At 37.9% G+C, this 21,993-nt stretch overlaps 1 long non-coding RNA gene across 2 annotated transcripts; it reads right to left on the bottom strand.

The window, feature by feature from the left end:
• Nucleotides 1–484: 484 nt before the first annotated feature.
• Nucleotides 485–10,849, bottom strand: LOC141361619 (uncharacterized). 2 transcript variants are annotated; one of them, XR_012367767.1, is made up of 3 exons: nt 9,946–10,827; nt 1,552–1,733; nt 485–1,453 (listed from the first exon to the last, which is right to left on the bottom strand). It is a non-coding gene; the product is annotated as an uncharacterized lncRNA (long non-coding RNA). The 2 variants fall into 2 exon arrangements; XR_012367768.1 differs by lacking the exon at nt 485–1,453 and having other exon boundaries at nt 1,513–1,733; nt 9,946–10,849.
• Nucleotides 10,850–21,993: the final 11,144 nt, after the last annotated feature.

A 21,993-nucleotide genomic window follows, 5' to 3' on the forward strand; every position in this document is an offset into this window, starting at 1 on the left:
TTTCCCGGCCTGCCCAATAACTCCTGCACTTCCTGTCCCCAGTGTAGTGATGTCACAAGACAGCTGGGGATGTCACGTCCACTTGCCCAGACACCCCAGCGCCCTCTCTCTCTCTCTTTTGCTCTCTCTGTCTTTTTTCCATTCTTCAATCAGTGAAATCCCTCTGAGACCAGAGACTGTAACAGTAGCACGTACCACAAACACATACACGCATACAATCGCGCACACATGGTGATCTGCAATAAAGAATACACCCGCAAATAAACCCCTAAAACTGAACCGATGCAGTGTGTTTAAAAACCCGAACTGAATAGTCTGAGGTCATGAACATTACATGAATGAAGGCATTTCTCTGATGTTCAGTCCATCCTATGCCTGTGGCCAAAAAAACATCTGTGATGGGCTTCAATAGAGCACAATGACTGCAGTGTTTGTTCCCACTGTACATACTGTTTCTCAGTCACCCGTTGTGAGGTTAATTTTAATGGCCGTTTCATTTAAGTGGACTGGATGACAGATCTCACACACTGTAAAAAACTTAAGCCCATCTCTCTCCTTAAAGTTTTATCAGAAGTGACATGTTTGCTTTGCTTATTAGGGCTGACTGACAGTGAATTCCTCACATATGGGACTCAAGACAGGACTACTGTATTAAGTGTCTCACAGCGTCTTTCATTTTTTTCTCCACATACCTTCAAACTCCATCCCCACACTTTTTAAATTTTTCAACGTGTTTATTTATAAACAAATCGCAGCCCAAAAAAGAGCGACCATAAAAAAACAGACCACACTTGTTCCTGTCCCACCTTCCTCACCTCATAATTGTTCAGTAGACTGTGACAAAACAACTCATATACTCATTTGAAACAGCTGTCCCCTGATCTCATGTTAAACTCAGATTTGATTTCCAACTCCTCGTTCAGCTCTTACACTCCCACAAACCCATTCATCCACCGTCATCTCTTAGCCACACATAATTCACTCCAAAAACCATTCATTTTTCTGGTGAAAGAGAGTTGGGCGGAGAAAGTGCTGAGAAAAAGGGGCGTGTATTACAGTTAGTAATTGCGAAAAGAAGGGGTCGTACTGTACGTGCAAGACAGCAGGACACCCCTTTAGGAAAATCAACACCCTGATCTCCCTTCTCCTCGCTCTTCCCTTGCTCTGAACCCACCCTGTCCCCCACTGGCTACTGTCCTTACCCAAACACACACTCAGCAACACTCTCTCTCTCACACACACACACACCTTACAGAAATATCCTCTGTTATTTTTAATAGCGGTTGTCCAGTGTGGGGTTTTTTAATAGCAGATACCAAAACTCAAAAGCAGAGAAAGGATTTAGAACCATAAAGCTCCATTTCTTCCCACCTTTTCTCTCTCTGTCATCTGTTCATCAAACTCTTTCTCTCTCTTGCATCACCTCTCTGTTAGGCAAATTCAACAGGTGCAGCTGTGTGGAAGTATTGGTTGCAAATAATGTAGCAAATAAAAAGACAATCAAATAATAATAAAAAATAACACTTCTCGCTTTATTTCTCGTTCTTCTACCTGATTGTCTCAGTCTTTTCCCCTGTGACTCCCTGCTTCTGTTCCCAGGCTGAAAGGTGGGACTGAGGCCATCGCGCAAATACTTTCCAGTCCTAAAGGCCAGCAGCGGCTCCTCCTGTCTACGCGTGCCTGCAGGAAACCTTTCACTGTTTCCAGATCAGCTTACCAGTCACCTGCAGCACCTGCACATATACACATTTACTTAAATGAGGGCATACCAAAGACATCTATAGTTTTTATGTTATGGTAATTATAATTGCAGCAGGGTAATTAAAAAAAAATCAGTTATTGAGAAAGCACAGTGTTCAAAATTGTCTTCTACACTCTCAGAAAAAAGGTACAGAAGTTGTCACTGGGGCGGTACCTAGTGTTGTAGTACTCGAGATCAGACTTTTGAAAGGTCTTGGTCTCGTCTCGGAATCGACCCCATTTTTACTCTGCCTCATCTCGGTCTCAGGTGAAGAGGACTCCAAATTGTATTTCAAGACCACAACTGATGGCATATCACGAAATAATTTTTTATCATTAATTATTAAATAATTATTATAATTTACTGATTTTTACGGTGCCAATTTTTTTAAATCATTATTTTATAAACACACACACACGCGCACACACACACGCGCGCACACACACACACACACACACACACACACACACACACACACACACACACACACACACACACACACACACACACACGAGAAGTGCCTAATCACATTTTCAAGTGTTTTAATGAAGTGACTTGCACTGGTCTTGGTCTTGACTTGGTCTCGACCTGTCTTGGTCTTGACTTGGTCTTGACCCTTCAAAGTCTTGGTCTTGTCTCGGTCTCGGCCTGTCGTGGTCTTGGTCATGACTTGGTCTCGGTTTAGGTGGTCTTGACTACAACACTAGCGGTACCCCTTCAAAAAGTTCACTTTTCTACCTAAAAAGGTGCATATTGGTACCTCAAAGGTACATATTAGAACCTTTTTCAAAGGTACCGTCCCAGTGACAACTTTTGTACCTTTTCACAATAGTAGGGTTACAATAATGATTTAAATTGAGGTGTTGCATAAATATGGAAAATGTCAGTATGATGTCATTTGACTTTATTTTGATATATTCAAAATTTTACTATGTTTTTTACCTCAACTTAGACAAATTAATACATACCTATTTTTTTCAATGCGTGCACTTAATCTTTGTACAGTGTGTAGTGAATGTGTTAGCATTTATACTAGCCCCATTCATTCCTTTGGATCCAAACAGAGATGAATTTAAAAGCCACCAAACCACCCTATTTAAGCCACCCTATTTAAAGACTGTTACATGAGTAGTTACACGAGTAAGTATGGTGGCACAAAATAAAACGTGGCGATTTTTTAAGCAGATAAAAATAAGAACTATATTGTATGGCAGAAGGGCATTTAGTTTGCAGCACTTGCAGTGCTGAGGTCGAAGTGCTGCAAACTAAGTGCTCTTCCGCCATACAATATAGTTCTTATTTTTATCTGCTTAAGAAATCAGTATGTTTTATTTTGTGATACCATACTTACTCTTCAAATAGGAAAAACATGGAAGTGGTGGCTTCTAAATTCATCCCTGTTTGGATCCTAAGGAATGAATGGGGCTAGGTTAAATGCTAACACATTCACGACGCACCATACAAAGATTAAGTGCATGCATTGAAAAAGGATAGGTACGCATTAATACGCCTAAGTTGAGGTAATAACATAGTAAAATATAAAAAACTGTGTTGTGTTCCTTTAAAGAAAAGTATATAAAGTAACATAAAAAACAGACATGGCAACAGAGAGGTCAAGTTATGTTTGTAGCCATAATAAAGATGCAAGATTCAAAATTGTATTGTCATGTGAACCTAGGCACAATTTAATTCTTATTTTGCTCTTATCTCACAAGAACAAGGTTAAAGTCGCAATGAAATTGAAATGAAAAAATATATATATATATTTTTTTAATATTGTGTTGCTTTAACAAATTACTTATCTGTGAGCTTCATTATTTTTAAAAAATTTGTGTGTGCTCATAATCTTTAATCAAAAATGCAAATCTCCTCCCCTCCTCAAAACGATCTCTCTTCACTTCCGGTCATATGGTATGGGAGGTGGGCGGGGTCCGGGAGAAGATCGCAGCGATTAGCAATTAGCAACACGACCCAACTTCAAACAATCCAATCAGATCTTGATGGACAAATTCAAATCCAGCCCTGCCTTATTTCATCTCAAAAGCCGTTTCATTCGGATATACGTCACCACGGGGAAAATAAGGCAGTCGATACTTCTGTTTCATGCCGACTTTAACAGGGCAGCAAACAAATACGGTTACAAAAAAGTACAAAATTGAAAAAGTAAAAAAGTAAAGAAATTGCATTTAAAAAGTAGAAACAACAATAAAAGTTTACTTTTAGAATAAAAGTAAGAAATACAATAAAAAGTAAAAATCCCTAAAACAATTTACTAAGAAAGAAAACTCGTATTAAATAGAGACATTTATATAACAATTTGTATCATTTCAGTGGCAACACTGTAGTGCAATTATGCAAATAAAGTAACAATATTTTTAAAGCGACATAGTAATAAAACTGTACTAAAACTTTCTAGTCCAATGAATATTAAGTTGGGTAAGAAGTCTGTTTTTAAAGTGCAGGGTTTATTGAGCAGCAGAGGAGCTAGTCTGTAGCCCCGGTGGAAGTGGTTGTGGGTGACGACTGGGTGTTAATCAGCCTGATGGCCTGTGGATACAGAGTCTAGATGTTTTGGTTATAGTGCTCCGGTACCGCTTGCCGGACTTCAAAAGAGGGAAGAAATTGTGAATGGGATGGGTGGGGTCGTTGATGATGTTGCTCGCCCATTTGTATGTCCCTGTGATTTTTATCATCCTCTGGAGTGCCTTTCTGTCATGCGCTGCAGCAGGTTACAATTCAAGTATGAACTGCTCTTCCAAGTCCCCAAAATGTACAAAAAGGGAGGTTTTGCAGATTTAGCAACATTTGTCTCCTAATTTTAGGGAAGAACACAGATGGAGACTTTTCATGCACCGTTGTGCTTGTGTCCTATGCCAGACTTCCTACAGTATCTAGCAAGTCAACCAGTTTGGCAAAAAGATGCTGGTCTAAGCTAACTGCAAACTGTTTGGTCTTCTTGTGCAAAAAAAAAACTAACAACAAAAAAAGAAATAAAAAACTATAATTAGCTATTGTATCGAAGCTGAGTAGTCTCTTCTCAGAAAAGATGATATCTATATTCTGGCATTTACTGCTTAGTCAAATCCTGCTCGTTGAATAAACCTTAACACCCCTGCAACTTGAGAAGTTGTTGTCTTCCAGAAATCTCTGCTAATGAGTCAAGAGAAGCCAGGGATGACTACACAGCCTCTGGCCCTCTATAAACCCGCCCTGCCAGTAGATTACCACATTGATCTTCAACATGAGTACGGGCAAAGCTAAACAATGGCTGGCTGACTGTGATGTTTCTACTACTTAAGATGATGTGAGGGAAATAATAAACCATTCTGATCCCATAATGTCAACCAGCTCTCCAACCATCTGCAGAGACTCCTGTGCCACACAACTAAAGCACTACAGCAGCGGTGTGGGTCTGAAGATAGGAGGGAGAGATGCATTATCAGCTGCCCTGTGTTGGTACAGGCTGTGATTTTCTATTGGATCAGACCACCGCTTTAATACAAACAGAAAGGGCAATAGGGTCAGAGGTACTGAGAACAACGAAATCCCTTTGCAGCTGGGTTCAGTGATTTACCAATAAGGAATACCAGGTGTATTAATGTTTAATAGGCAGGCAGATAATACACTCACCTAAAGGATTATTAGGAACACCATACTAATACTGGGTTTGACCCCCTTTCGCCTTCAGAACTGCCTTAATTCTACGAGGCATTGATTCAACAAGGTGCTGAAAGCATTCTTTAGAAATGTTGGCCCATATTGATAGGATAGCATCTTGCAGTTGATGGAGATTTGTGGGATGCACATCCAGAGCACGAAGCTCCCTTTCCACCACATCCCAAAGATGCTTTATTGGGTTGAGATCTGGTGACTGTGGGGGCCATTTTAGTACAGTGAACTCATGTCAATTTGAAATGATTCAAGCTTTGTGACATGGTGCATTATCCTGCTGGAAGGAGCCATCAGAGGATGGGTATATGGTGGTCATAAAGGAATGGACATGGTCAGAAACAATGCTCAGGTAAGCTTTGGCATTTAAACGATGCCCAATTGGCACTAAGTGGCCTAAAGAGTGCCAAGAAAACATCCCCCACACCATAACACCACCACCACCAGCCTGCACAGTGGTAACAAGGCATGATGGATCCATGTTCTCATTCTGTTTACGCCAAATTCTAACTCTACCATCTGAATGTCTCAACAGAAATCGAGACTCATCAGACCAGGTAACATTTTTCCAGTCTTCAATTGTACAATTTTGGTGAGCTTGTGCAAACTGTAGCCTCTTTTTCCTATTTGTAGTGAAGATGAGTGGTACCCGGTGGGGTCTTCTGCTGTTGTAGCCCATCTGCCTCAAGGTTGTGCGTGTTGTGGCTTCACAAATGCTTTGCTGCATACCTCAGTTGTAACGAGTGGTTGTTTCAGTCAAAGTTGCTCTTCTATCAGCTTAAATCAGTTGCCCCATTCCTTTTTCACACCATTCTTTGTAAACCCTGGAAATGGTTGTGCGTGAAAATCCCAGTAACTAAGCAGATTGTGAAATACTCAGACCGGCTCGCCTGGCACCAACAACCATGCCACGCTCAAAATTGCTTAAATCCCCTTTCTTTCCCATTCTGACATTCAGATTGGAGTTCAGGAGATTGTCTTGACCAGGACCACACCCCTAAATGCATTGAAGCAACTGCTATGTAATTGGTTGATTAGATAATTGCATTAATGAGAAATTGAAAAGGTGTTCCTAATAATCCTTTAGGTGAGTGTATATACCGTAACATGTTAATGATATATGGAAATTTAAAGTTGTTTTTACCCAAGGAAAAATTTAAAGGAACAGTATGTAAGAAATGTATATCAATTAATCATAAAATGGCCCTGATATGTCAGTAGACACTAAGAAATCATGTTCATTTCAAATACTTATGTCACTCATAACAGTGGTCTGGCCAGGATATTGTCATTTAAAAAGTGGAGTTGCAGCCCTCAACTGATGTTTATGTTGTCATGTTGTGTATTGGCCACCAGCTGTGTGATTGCAAAACCAGTTTTAGCCACAAGTTTTGTGATTGCAATACCAGTTTTGGCCACAATCCTACATACTGTTCCTTTAATTGATAAAGATATTGGACTGGCACAGAGATAGAAAAAGGACAAAGAAATAAAGACAAGAGAGAGAGAAAAATTCCACTGACAAGATATTAGACTGGCTCTAATACAGAGATGAGATGAAAAGATTGGACTGGCACTAAGACAAAGAGATGAGATGAAATTGGGACTGCCCTGCACTACATAAACGACTCATTGTGTTTGAATGTTTTGGGGATTATTTATATAAATGACTGTGCTGTAAACACTAGCTGGGGGACTTCAGATCAATTCTTCAGCTCACATAAGAGATCCACAGTCATGCAGTGCTGAATAGATATAAGTGGCAACCAGGCATGAAGAGAAGGTGTGAGTCAGTGTTACAGTGCTGATGTGCAGTTGCGTTTTGACTCACGGAGGTCAGAGGATGTCAGGTTCTTATTGAATTACGCCCGGAGCGCAGGCAGAGCAAGCGCGGGGTCCTCGGACTGCACAGAGGGGTCTCTGTGCCATGCGCCACGGACAGGAAACTGCCAGTCTCTTTTAGATTAAGCCCGTTTCCTCTCCTCGTTCTCACCTCTCCATGACCCGCAGACCTTCCGACCTTCATTGTGAGAATGGCACGGATCCAATGGGTATAAAAATACACCCGCACAAATAAAACACACATATGCACTTCCCTAAACGATCCCTAAATCTGATTCAAAAACAGTATGGGCACTGCTCTGGAATGCATCGCTAAAGCGTTCAACAGGCAGGGAAAGAGATCGTGAATTAAAATGTCAATACTCTATCCATACACAGAGATCTCCCCAGATCCCAGCTCGCTCTTTCCCTCCCAAACAAATAGTGGTAGTAATTTTTCTCTCTCGCTGGGTTTTACGAGCAGTAATGTGAAGCACCTGTAACCACAACCAAGCCAGACCACTTCTGCAGGGGTCTGTCTGTGACCTGGAATCCACATTTAACACATTCAACACACACACACGCACACACGCGCGCGCACACGCACGCACACAGCAACAAATAGAGACAAATGTGTTGTGATAGTGTGTTCCCAAAAGGTTTTGTCTTAAGTACTCTTAGTCTGGTAAGTACGCTTTCATTAACAGCAAAACAGAAATCTAAACATCGTTAAGCATTTCAATTACATTACTTAAATGTCCATTATTACAATTATTCAATTTTAAAATAAAAACAATTTATACTGTGGGTGAAACTGAAGCAGGTGTTTGGTTTGATATCTATTAGATTGGCAGATTGAAGACATTTAATGGATAAAAACTGATAAGAATATACAGTAAGATCAGTAACCGGGAATTTTGTTTATGGGTCATTCCACCAAATCGGTGCCATTTGCATGTTGTAACTCGTCAAAATTGAAGTTGATATTGTTCTTTTTTTTAAAACTAAATCTAATAACACACACGTTTTACTTTTCAAAATGAGAATTGGCCAATCTCAGGTAACTTGTTGATTTTTTAAACATGGTTTCTTAATGGAGGGTGGAGGCATTTTTTATACAAAAACAGTGTTATGACTCATTTAATTCAATTTCTGTACCTAATGCTAATGTTAGTCCTTATTAATGTGCAACTTTGTTCTTTTTTATAAATGTTTGCAATTTCTTTATTTGTTATTAGATTTTTCCCATACCTTTTTTGCTGATCCGTGCCTATAAAATAACCCGATCCGTGCCTCAAAAACTGTAATGTGATCCAAACCATGAGTTTTGTGATCCGTCACACACCCCTAGTAAAGTTAGTACACAGTGATAGCCATAAATGCATTTGCATACTAATAATTGGCATAATAATTTATTACGGTGTTTCGGTTTTCCGTTTTTCGGCTTTGGTTTCTTCTTTTTCGGTTTCGGCCAAGAATTTTCATTTCGGTGCATCCCTAGTAAAAAATACAGCGTTTTTACACGTGAAACATGAACACATGTTATATTGCGCACTGTAAACATAACCAAAGCTTCAAAAACACAGAAAGAACGGGACCTTTAACATGTAAATCAATCTCTTCTGCATCTGGTGTGAATGCACAATTAGATTAACATGCACCATTTTGCTTTAAAACTAAATATATTTTATAGTTAGTTTTCTTGCATTTTTATATGACCTGGGAACAGAAATGGCACCTATTCGGTGGAATGACCCACTTATAAGGCCAAAGGACAGTGGTTCCCAAACTTTTTCAGCGTGCGGCCCCCCTTGTGTACAGTGCATTTTTTCGCGGCCCCTGACAGTTTAAAAATGTAATATTTTAATTAAACAAAACATATTAAATTATACCTAGTAGTGCTGTTGGTTAGTTGGCTTATTATTTTTTTTTAGATTTAATTACACAGAATTCACGATTAATGAATGTATTTTATAAAATGTCATAAAACTGGGGCCCCCCTGGCAGCGGCCCCGGCCCCCAGTTTGAAAACCACTGCCATAGGCTTTTTGCGCTGTCAAAAAAATTGGTCAAAAATGGTTTCTAGCATGTCAAAGGGGCAGTGCCCATTCCAAAAATTACACCTTCGCACCAACAGTATTAGTACATATTAGTACCTCAAATGTAAATAAACTATTGGCAAATAAAGTATTGGCAGTACCTTTTTAAGAGATACGGTACTGCCCCAATGATAGCTTGGGACCATTTTTGACCATTTGTATAAATGCTGCATCTTATAAAAATGTTAGCATAACTGGCCTGATGCAGTTAACGTTATATTATTATTGGAGCAGGTAGTAGACAAAATCTTGTTAACAAGAAGCTTGTGTACATTTTCAAGTGACAGCAGTTATTCATAAAACTATATGATAGATTGTAAGAGGCAAGCTTCAGAGGCAATGTAGACAGCACACTTGATTCAGGTGCTTGGACCACAGTTAAGCGATGTTTACAGTCCCAATAACATACACCAGTGATCATAACAAGTCAGAGATCTTCAACACCCTTCCAGTGAGGATCGCGTTCAATGCAGATTCTGCATAAAGGGTGAATCTACACTGAACATGCACTCAACATTGGTGGGCACAATTCATTCTTTGTTAACTCCCCCGAGTGTGTAAAGAAGAGTAATAAACAGCTGGTGTGTGGGGACATGACCTAACCTCATGACTTACTAGTGAGAGCTAAGGGAGTGCCGTGCTGCCGGTCACAAGGGAGTCAGAGATAGGAGGCGACTACAGTCATCATCCTTGGTGTGGAGAAAACTGCTGTGGTCTCCCCTCGCCTTCTCACAATCTCCTATCATCACCATCTGTTATTTGATTGAAAAAAATTACAGAACATTAGCAAATGTCCAATAAAAACCAGGAAGTCATGGCCGATAACCATCTCCATACGAATGTAGCATTTCCACGCGGCCTCATGCGTTCGTTTGCAACGTTAACCGTGATAACCTGCTTTGATTTCAAGGCTGAATTTATGAAACCCTGCAATGAAACCAGCTGAGCTTGTGTTACGCCAAAAACACAGACATAATAATTATTTACAGGACTACGCTTGGCGTAATAATTATTTTAGTCAGGGCTATTTCTCTTCGGGACGGCTGTTGGCCAATATATTGTTTCCTGTGCATTTTTGGACTTGGTTGCAACAGGAAACGGCAATTGAAATAATTCACAATCCGGCTTTAATACACTTTGCAGATGAGTAAATAAATGCATGTGAAATATCACAGCCCTTGTTTTTTCGAATCATTCATCACTTGTTTGAAATGGAGGGCAGGATCGCTTTCATCTCGTGGTGTGGGTGGACCGCTGTCCTATATTAAGGCCACATGTAATGCCCGGCACTTTGCCTACAATAAAAACAGTGGTTTATTAGGCTCTGTGAGAGATCTTTAAGATTGTGTTTCAGGGTCATGAGCCTTCCATTAGCTGTGGGGTTAACTGGGTGTGAGGTTTGTATCAGCACATCGGTTTACCTCCGGCTTTGTTCTCCCACACACGAGCATGTATACAAACATAAACTCTTAAGTCCTTATTTATGGATGATTCTTTTAATTCTTTAACTCATGTTACAGACCTGTATACATTTCTTTGTTCTGATGAACACATACTGTAGTGAGATATTTTGACGAATGTTGTAACCAAACTGTTCACTTCCATAGTATTTTTCTCCTACTATGGAAGTGAATGGGCCTTATGATTGGTTTGATTACAAACATTCCTCAAAATATCTTTCTTTGTGTTTATCAGAACAAAGACATTTCTACAGGTTTGTAACAACATGAGCGTAAGTAAATGATTTTTGGTTGAACTATCCATTTAATAAATTGTAAAGTGTTACCGAACTAGAAACTAAAATATGAAAATGACTTGTTGCAATAGCCATTACAGAAAACATGCTGATGATGTGTAAAAATGAAACCATTTTCTCTCTTCATCAGATAAAATAGTGTCATTTTGACTAGTTTTATTGATGTTCTGAAGACAAATTCGCTTATCTTGGCTTTATTTGCATACAGTGTATGTGGCCTTTAGGCAATTCAAAAGTAATTACACTTAGTCACATAATATTACTTTCATGATGTGTCAGTAAGTATTTAGTCTTTTGTACTGGAAAACATTTTGAAAGTAACCCTGGTTACACCAAAGACAAAATATAAAGCTTTCTTCCAAAGATTACAGGCAATTTTTCATGTTAAACATGTTTTTATTTGAAACAAAAAAAGAGCTCAGATGGAAAAAATGCTAAATGCGATAATCAAAAATGATATAATGATATTTACAGAATACTCTCTGCTATACCGCACATCCGGGAACTTGACTGTAAATTTCGTCACCGCCCCTTTTTGGGGGAAAAATAAACCAGACCTTCCATTGACTTCCATTCAAAATAGCGGAACAAAGCAACGTTTTTACACAGCCGGCAATCGTAAATAACTTATGAAATCACTCAGATTAAACATGTTGAGTAATTATCTGTCCACCCTGTCTGCCATAGAGCGCGAAAGATACATTAACACATTTAATTTGGTCAATATAAAAACATTTCCCTTTCATTCTCCCAGCGTCAAATTTATGTAACGCTATGATTGCTGGAATATCACTAAGGCTAGTTTTATGGCTGGACGGAAAAGTGCACTCAGTACTCTAAATATAAAGACATAATATATAAATACGAAGTAAGTTTCAAATACGAAGTAAAATCATTCACTGGCTTCCCTGTTGACTCAATGAGGTACGAGTAAATTTCCGGGTAAGACACCTCTGGTCAATAAGCAGCGTTGTTACACAAATTTGACACTGGGAGAATGAAAGGGACATGTTTTTATTATGACCAAATGAAATATGTTAATGTATCTTTCGTGCTCTGTGGCGGGCAGGATGGACGGATAATTGCTCAACATGTTTAATCTGAGAGATTTCATAAGTTGTTTACGCCTGCCGGCTGTGTGCGAGCGTTGCTGTGTTCCGCTATTTTGAATGGAGGTCAATGGAAGGTCTGGTTTATTTTCCCCCAAAAGTGGGCGTGAACCTGTTCAGAGACATTCTAAGACGTTGCGCCGGTTGTGCGTATACGTTCATTAACTCTTTCGCCGCCAGCATTTTTCATGATTTTCACAAAAGTTTAATGCCTTCCAGAAAATGCTCCTTTTTAAATATATAAACATACAATATATGAAATAAAAGAACAGACCCTCTGCTTTCAAACTAAAAAATCCCTTTCATACTACCTTCATGTGTTCTAGTTTTATCACCTCTCAAATATGTGTAGGTTTCATCAAAAACACCAAATTTTGAGCAAAAAGCTGAGATAATTCCATTTTTGTGAAGGACTTTTGATAGAGATCAGATGCAGATTAACTGATTAATAACATTTTCTTTACCATTAAAGTAAAATGACTAAACATAAGACAAATCGTGTCAGACGTCATGTCACTTAGGGCCGATCACACCAAACGCGTTTATGGCAGTTGCAGGTGCCTTTTTTAATGATTTTCTATGGGCAGTGAGCGTTATGTGCGCTGTTTATGCACACCGAAGGCCTTGCGTTTTTTGCAGCCTGCCGCAGCATACGTTTTTAAAGCCGTAAAGTGCCCGACGTCATTCGTGTCTTTCCATTTTCCAATCGAATAAGGGGAGAGGCGGGCCTTACATTATAGTGACAGAAGTTTACAGTACAGTTTACAGTCCGGAACCACCGGACTGGACTCATGCACTCTCTCCTGTGTGTTTGTGCCCCTCGATCGAGGTCAGAGCAGGGGCCCTCTTTTTAAAGGGGACATTTCACAAGACTTTAGTCTTTGGTGTCCCCAGAGTATGTATGTGAAGTTTTAGCATAAAATACCATATAGGTAATTTTTTATAACATGTCAAAATTTCCAGTTTGTAGGTGTGAGCAAAATGTGTTGTTTTTGGGTGTGTCCTTTAAAATGCAAATGAGCTGATCTTTGTACTATAAATAGCAGTGCCATGGTTGGATAGTGCAGATTAAGGGGCCATATTATCCCCTTCTGACATCACAAGGGGAGCCAAATTTAAATGACCTATTTTTCGCATGCTTGCAGAGAATGGTTTACCAAAACTAAGTTACTGGGTTGATCTTTTTCACATTTTCTAGGTTGATAGAAGCACTGGGGACCCAATCATAGCACTTGAGCATAGAAAAAGTCAGATTTTCATGATATGTCTCCTTTTTTTTAAGATTCTGCTAATATGGGTGATTCTCACGAAAACTTGGTTTTAAAAATGTCAAGCATGAAAATGTAAAAATTGCTTAAATTTACTTTTTTTCCCACCAGACATTGAAAAACAAAGTCTGGAGTAAATGGGAACATTAATTTAAAAACGTTTACTTATCATTTAACACTTTTTGTAACATCATTTAAAAAATTTGTCCTAAAAAATCTCATTACCGCAACAGTCAGAAAACATCAACACTGACATATTTTCAAAATGGCATGACAAACCTGAAAGAACATAATTTGGAGATTCTGCACATGCATTTAAAATCAAAGTATTATGCTTCTATTAATTAAATTAACATTTAATAAGCATCTGTTGCGGTAATGATAATCAAAATGTCGTGTAAGCATTCTGACAATATTTCAAATTAACTGTAAAAATATGATCTTACCTGGTAGCCATCTTGAAGTAACTGGTCCATGTGCTTGGTCACTCAAAATCAAACTTTATTAAAATTCTGTATGTGTGCTTAAACTGTTCTCAAAAAGTGTTGCGGAGGATGAGAACATCAGGCATAGACACATCATTTTCCTAATTTTTCTTCATTATTATTATACATGAATATTCAGTAAATATTTTTTCTGTCATCTAAAGTAGTCTAGCAAAACATCCATTTATTTTTTTACTTACTATTTTTGTGTTAATTTGATTAAATTACAACATAACGCATGTTCAAACACAGCCGGACACATTGCGGTAATGAGAATTTCAGCAGAAAATGAGATAAAATTTACAATTATAAATTCTTATGTTGAAATCACACATTGTGCAAGGTAGAACACAGTATTGTGTTAATTCTGATACTTTTTAATGTTACTATATTACACATTTTAAAGCTAAAATCATTAGTGCCGTGGTGTTTCAATGGTTTCGTGAGAATCACCCATATGACAGTTAAAAGCAAAGGAGCACTCACGCTTTAATATTTGATTGACAAGACAGCTGACTCTGTGGTTGCCTAGCAATATAAAAAGCCACACCACACTGCTCTTTTTTAAAGTGACCAAAAAAGGCAGTGCGGCGCGCCATGAGTTTCCAAGCATTTAAAGCGTGTTTGGTGTGATTAGCCCATTAGAGGTTTTTGCATCTGAGCTCTTAAAATAATCTACTAAGTATTATGTTGATGTTCAATTTATACTTAGCATTGGAATGACATTAAGTATGTTAAGGATAGATACGATGTTAAAAATGGATTTAACAACTGTCACATATCTTCAATTTGATTTATGACCCATCCATTTTATGATAACATAATGATAAGTAATGGTCATTAATTATTCAGATGACTTGATTGCACAGAATCCAATTTTTGACTCTTAATGAAAGCATGCCTGACGATTGACTTGCCATCTCAGCGAACACATAATCATCATAAAAAGCCACGGACCACAGTTATGCTGCTACATTATAACCCAAAACAGGCAGAGACCATTAAAGCGAAGTGTGAGAGTAACAGCAGAAGATGGGAGCAGTGCAGAGACATGGAGCTCATCAGAGAAGCTGCTCGCTACCAGAACACAGTAGTGTGGTAACCACAAGAACGGTTCAGAGTGACGGTGTGAATCATAAAAATTATGAAATATGAATGAAAAGAGTACCAGAGTTGAAAGCAAATAATGAAAAGAACATTTCACACATTTACAAATTCGCACACCACTGACGTGTTGGTAATCTATAGCAAAACAGTGCTGTGCAAAAGTCACAGCGTGTGTAATGTTACGCAAACAACATTTGACGGCTACGAGTCCAGATGTAATGGGAACCAAACAGTCAGTCTGGGATAAAATGAAGAGATGAAAACTCCAAAATGCAGACTATAACAATGCTTACTGCAACTACCTTATAAAACTGTTAGCAGGTGTACCATTCTTCAGTTTACAGCACTCTGTATGAATTTATTGTTTAAAAAAAAACTATTCATAGCAATGGTCTCACTTTACAGCATTCCCACAAGTGCCCTAAAACTTTTGCACACTACAGTATTTAAAAAGAGGTCATGGGGTCACAGATCTAACAAGGAGGCAGATTCATAACAACCAATTAACCCACATTTCCTCTAATCATGATGATTTCAGTCTCATCTATCTTTCACCTGAGATGAATCTTTCCTCTGATGTTCGTTTGCTCTCGTTCCAGTCAGAAGTCCACCTGAGCCAGGCCCTGCGGTGTGTGGATATCAGTATCTTTCTTAAGGTCTCGTAAAACTCCTGTCTGATCAACCTCCAGAGAGAAACATGTTTAGTCAGCGATGTAAACGCTTTGGGCTGCAGACTTCCTTTGAAATACAAATGAGCAGGTATCTTGCAACTACATTTTCAGGTACACAAGAGTTCATTCATTCATTCATTCACATAAACTAGAGAAAAATATGGGACGTTGAAAACAAAAATGAGCTGCATACAGATGCATTATTTCAGATTTATAGGCTCTACAATCGTTCCAAACTTAATTTTATAGCCTCTATGGAAAGTTATTACTACTTAAGCATCATGCCAAAGTCAACTCGATTAAAAAATAATAATTCAATGGTGAAATGCATATCCAATGCACAGCATACAGGGAATATACATGCAAATGTCAATTTTATCATGAAAAAGTTTTACCCAACCATACTGACATCTCAGGTGTCATTATTTGGTGGTTAAAACAGCCATGCAGGGTTTCAGGTAACGGTTATAAAAGTAATTTTTTCATTGTTACAAAAGTGCAACTTTCAGAATCATATCCATAATGGGGTGTACACACCAAACGCGGAGCGTTGCTCGCTCAATACTACTTCCCATACAGACCGCCAGCGACTAGCAGTAGCACAGCGACATAATCACATTCATATCAATGGAAGCTTGGCGACTTCTGGTGAATAGATAGGCATGTCCAGCAATGCGAGAAAGTTTTACTTTATGCAAATGATGAACGATTTTCAGGGGCGACTACCAATGGGAGTGAACCAGTGGAGTTTATGTCATCCGTCTCGTATAAGATACTGGAGTAGATAGACTTAGAACTGCCTCCCTATATGACCTGAAAGAGACAGGTGACAAACAGCAAGAAAGTCGCTGGTGGTCTGAATGAGGCATTACTCACTGGATTTAAAGGTGCAGTGTGTAAATTTTAGCGGCATCTAGTGGTGAGGTTGCGAATTGCAACCAACGGCTTAGTCCACGGCTCACCCCTCGCTTTTGGAGACAACTTATTAAAAAATTCCTTTAAGGGCTTCTGTAAAAAAATGGCAGCACAAAATGGCGACTTCCATATAAGGGGACCCTCGGTGTATGTAGATAAAAAGGTCTCGTTCTAAGGTAATAAACACATAACGGTTCATTATAAAAGGTCTTTATATACCCCTGATAATATAGTTTTGTATATTATTTTGCATTTCTGTCAAAAGAAATGTGTCCTTTGTTATCACATCCATAACGCATGTATATTTCCCTCATCTAAAATAAAAAACACATATTTTTCTGATGTTTGGACTGGAATATTTTTGCATTTACATTTTTAAGTTTAACAAACTAGAATTTACAAGTCTATGTTGGCAAGTGATGGGTTGCTGTAACTTATTAAATCAACATGAATTTGCTTTAGTTTGGTCAACTTTATTTTATAAGTTACAGCAACTCATAGTCAATACAGTAGCAATGACTTGCAAATCAAAGTTGATTAAATGTAAACATTTTACAGTGCATCAGGGTAAATACATAGGGTACATTCTCTAAACATTTCAATTTCAACTTTTGACTGTAAATGCAGCCCAGTCTCACGAAATTACGTACCTATAGTCAGGTAAATTTTTGCTTCTTTTTCGTGATACTGTCACGAATTAGATTGGGTTAGATTTACATAAAATGACATCCTTACCCAAACCCAACTCTAACCCTAACGCCAGGCGACAATGGTTTAAAAATCAGAAAGTTTTTAAAAAATAAATCAGAAAAAATATTATATACGAAAAAACCAAATCTAACCCTAAACCGAAGTGACAATGGTTTGAAAATATGAAAAAGCAGTTGAGTAACCAATACATAACAATGACACATAAACAGAAATGCGAAATCGTGACAGTATCACGAAAAAGAAGCAAAAATTTATGTGGTATAACGTAATTTTGTGAGACTGGGTAAATTAATGTCACATTCACAACACTGGAATTGATCTACAGTATTTGTGTGGATCATTAAGTGCCTATTTATGGTCTCCAAATCAATCATTAATGAGTTTCAATGATGGTTAGGATGCTGCTTTAAAAAACAGGTAGCTCTATTTTAGAACAGAGTTATAAAGTGAGAAAGAACCACAAAATGTAAAGGAGAAACAGGACAGCCATATTAGTGCAAATGCTAATAAATGGTGCTGTAATTACTATAACATGCTTAGCTCTTATAAAGTTTCTACTACATCCCCAGCATCCTGTAAAAGGTTTAATATTCTCAGTGAACCCAGCGTTCAGTGTGGGAGGTGCTGCTCGCCAACGTGCATCAATGCATGCTGGTTGCTGATGTTCTGTAAGTGATCGCTGTACACACCTGTTTGATCCATCCACTTTTAAATGAATCTCTTTATCTCTCTTGAACTGATACAATCTAGATGGGAGAATAAAGCCAATGGCTGCAGGGTATGGGGATGTCCCTGGTTTACCTCTGTCTCTCTCCTGTCTATTTTTCTTTTAATGTAATTAATGGGGTCTGGGTTAATGAACCCAGTAATGCATGCCCACCCATGTTGCTGCTACACACTTGCACTGCCAGCCTGGCTGGCTATGTGAAGATGACTGTTAGTGCTGGGTTGATTTATTAGCACCTCCTCTGGCTTCTGAATGATTTCCTTTTATGACTAAACAGTGGGCGGGGCTTGCAGAGCACAGGGGGAGAAGAGTGACAGCTCACCCGTGGCAAATGACACACTGGCTGCTACAACTCAACCTTTTAAAGACTTTTATCTTTCTGTCACTCCAGCATACACACATACAGACATAAATATACATGCAATAAAGATGCCAATTATACAGTGGACTTTTTAAAACAATGTAAAATTAAAAAACACTATTCCATTTTAACCAAAAGATACAAAGAACTGGCCCTCCTGGCTAAGCTTGGTTTCTCTCCATGATTGGATTTTGTCACCCTGTTACTGGGAGACTGTTGACATGAGCTAAGCTTTGGGTTTTTGTAAATTCTGTTAATATAGCTTTTATTATAATGATCCAGCTACTGTCATACAGTCCAACTTCACTATTTCACTTTTAGGTGTGGGGTGCACTTAAAGGGATAGTTCATCCAAAAATGAAAATTCTGTCATCATTTACTCACACTCATGTTGTTACAAACCTGTATAAATGTATTTGTTCTGATGAACACAAAGGAAGATATTTTGAGGAATGTTGGTAACAAAATCAATCATGAGCCACATTCACTTCCTGTGCATTACGTAATAATATTACTTTTCTAAAGTAACGAGTCAAGTAACGCATTACTTTATACACATTCATATTTTAGTTACTTTTTTAAAGAAGTAATGCAAGTTACTTTTCAGTTTAATTAATTAGATTTAAAAAAATTATAATGTACTGAATTAAACTGAACATAGTCACGTAAAATTTAAGTAATACTTTCCATGAAAGTAACTATGTAACGAAAGTAACTTTTTTGAGGAGTAGCTTAATATTGTAATGCATTACTTTTAAAAGTAACTTTCCCCAACACTGTTCACTTAGTAGGAAAAAAGAACACTATGGAAATGAATGGGGCTCATGAACGGTTTGTTTACAAACATTCCTCAAAATATCCTCCTTTGGTTTCATCAGAACAAAGACATTTTTACAAGTTTGTAACAACATTAGAGTGAGTAAATGATTTTTGGGTGAACTATCTATTTAAAGACATTCCCACAACGCTATATTTCTCTGTGCTTTTTACACTCCTATTCATACAGTATTATCCCAAATTCTTTGTCAAACTCCTGCCTAAAGGGATAGTTCATCCAAAAAATAAAATATTGTCATAATTTACTCACTCTCATGTTGTTGCAAACCTGTATCCATTTTTTTTTTGTTCTAATGCACATGAAGGAAGATATTTTGAGAAATGTTTTTAACCAAACCAATCAGAGGCCTCATTGACTTCCATAGTAGGAATAAAGAATACTATGTAAGTCAATGGGGCCTTTGATTGGTACTGATTGAGTAAATTATGAGTTTTTGGGTGAACTACCCCTATGCAAGATGGAATGACATGTCTATTTGAATAATTATGACTACTTATTTTTCATAGTATTGCCTAAATGTCTGATAGTCAAAAAAGTATTATAATCGATAAAGTAAACTTGATTATAATTTATTCATGAGGACAATAAAATTTTCAATAGTACCATATATACTAATCTATACTATTTATTTAAAATGTCCCATTTTCGGAGGTTTCTTTTCTTCTTTCATGTAAAGTTGCTTTGAAACAATGCAACACTATAAAAAAGCTCGATATAAATACATTTGAATTTAATTAAATAAAACAATCAAACTTAAAAAGGAATGAATGTCATTATATAAGTTAACAGAATATCAAACCCAAATTAAAAAGCAACAGATATCCGTTTGAAAAGTATTTGGACACTCATGCGGTGCTATAAATTGCGATCTGACATACTTTGCAATGTAACAATGCCAGAAATCGTGACTATATTGCTGGAAGCATTTGTGTTCACATACTTGCATAGAGTATGTTTCAGACCATACAGGAATATGTTCATAGTTATTGTAATGAACTACACCTGTGGTTTCTGAGCTTGTGCACCTGCGTGAACTTGAAGGGAACTGACTTTGATTAAAAGTAATTGCAAAAATGTCTAAAAAGTGACAGTACGTCTAATTTAATTTCTCCACAGATGCTATTCATTTTCATTTTCATTTTGTTTTTGTTTTTTTTCTATTGATGCAAGTGGCCAAACTCTACACTAAAAATCCTTGTTACACTTACATTTTTAAGTTTAATCAACTTAAAATTACAATAAATTTAGTGAGGAGTTAAAAATGATAAAAAATAAAGTTAATTCAACTTAATTTTTATAATTTCAAAGCAACTGCCCACTAGCCAAGAAATAAATAAAAAATTGAAATTTGTACAGTGTGGCGATGTTTTTTATATTTAATAACTTAACAAGTTTTTTACAATAAATTGTTTTCTAAAAAACATAAAACTATGGATTTAAGTTAACATGTTTTTGAGTTGTGGTGCTCATGCAGGTTCGAGTTTTCTACATCCCTCCACTGTGACTATCCAACAAAATAACCAAAAAGCCAGAAATACAAAATAAGATAATTATAGTCAAAACACAAATAAAGCTTAAGTTTCAATTAGTGTACTGCAAGCGGTGAACAGATCCAAGGGAACAGAACTGTGATACCAGAGAGCACCGTACGCTGGAGACGGGTGGAACAAGATCCGCCAACCACTTTATGACTTTTTCTTATGCCCCTTCAAAAAAAAAGAGAGAGAAAAAAACCTCTCTCTTCCAGATTCACATAAAGTCTGAGATATTTGGTGATTTATGGGGAGAGGAAGAGAGAGAGAAAGAAATGGAAGGAGGGAGGGGGGCGCAGTGGCAAGGGGGTTCAAAACATGATGCAAACCATTTGGAAGAGCGAGACGTTTGCCAGCACAGCCTGCTCTGTTTAAACTGGGGAGGAAGTGACCGTATATACAGCATGCCAGCAACCTCACTCTCCCCTTAAACACACACACACACACTATCAGTGCTGAGGTCAGTTGCTGGCCAATGGCTGTACAGTGTGTTTGTTATTGCTATATTGTGTTTCTTTACATCATCACTGAGGCCACCGTCGCCGTTATTATCATTTCTCTTATTATTACAATCCGCAAGGCTGGAGGGCAAACATAAGGGCAGGGATAAAGGAGCGCGAGGAGACGCGGGAGAAGAGGAGAAAGAGTGGAGACTGAAAAATAAAAGTCAGAGCAGGAGGGAGGATGAGAGGTCAGTGTTTTCCCTCAACACAAGCCCATGACTTAATCTTACAGAGCTTTGAGACTGAGACCTTCCCAGGGACATGGCCACCCTACAGGGAGAGAGAGAGAGAGATACAGGAAAAGGATAGAGAGACAGAGAGAGAGAGAGAGAGAGAGAGAGAGAGAGAGAGAGAGACCGGCTCATCAATGTGAAAATGCATACTGGGATGCACAAAAGTAGAGATGTGACACTGCTTGTGAAAAAAGTGACTTTTGTGCTTTTACTGTTTTATAGTCGTAGCCTAGTGGTTAGATAGTCAAGCTTGTAACCCAAAATTTGAGTCTTTTACTTTCACATTCATAACATTTTATGAAAAAATATAACCTTGCTATATTTAAAAGAACACTCCACTTTTTAAAAATAAAAATAAGCAAATTTTTCAGCTCCCCTAGAGTTAAACATATGATTTTTACTGTTTTGGAATCCATTCAGCTTATCTTCTGGTCTGGTGGTACCAGT

Source organism: Misgurnus anguillicaudatus, chromosome 24 (genome assembly GCF_027580225.2).
Source record: "Misgurnus anguillicaudatus chromosome 24, ASM2758022v2, whole genome shotgun sequence".
NCBI classification, from domain to species: Eukaryota; Metazoa; Chordata; class Actinopteri; order Cypriniformes; family Cobitidae; genus Misgurnus; species Misgurnus anguillicaudatus.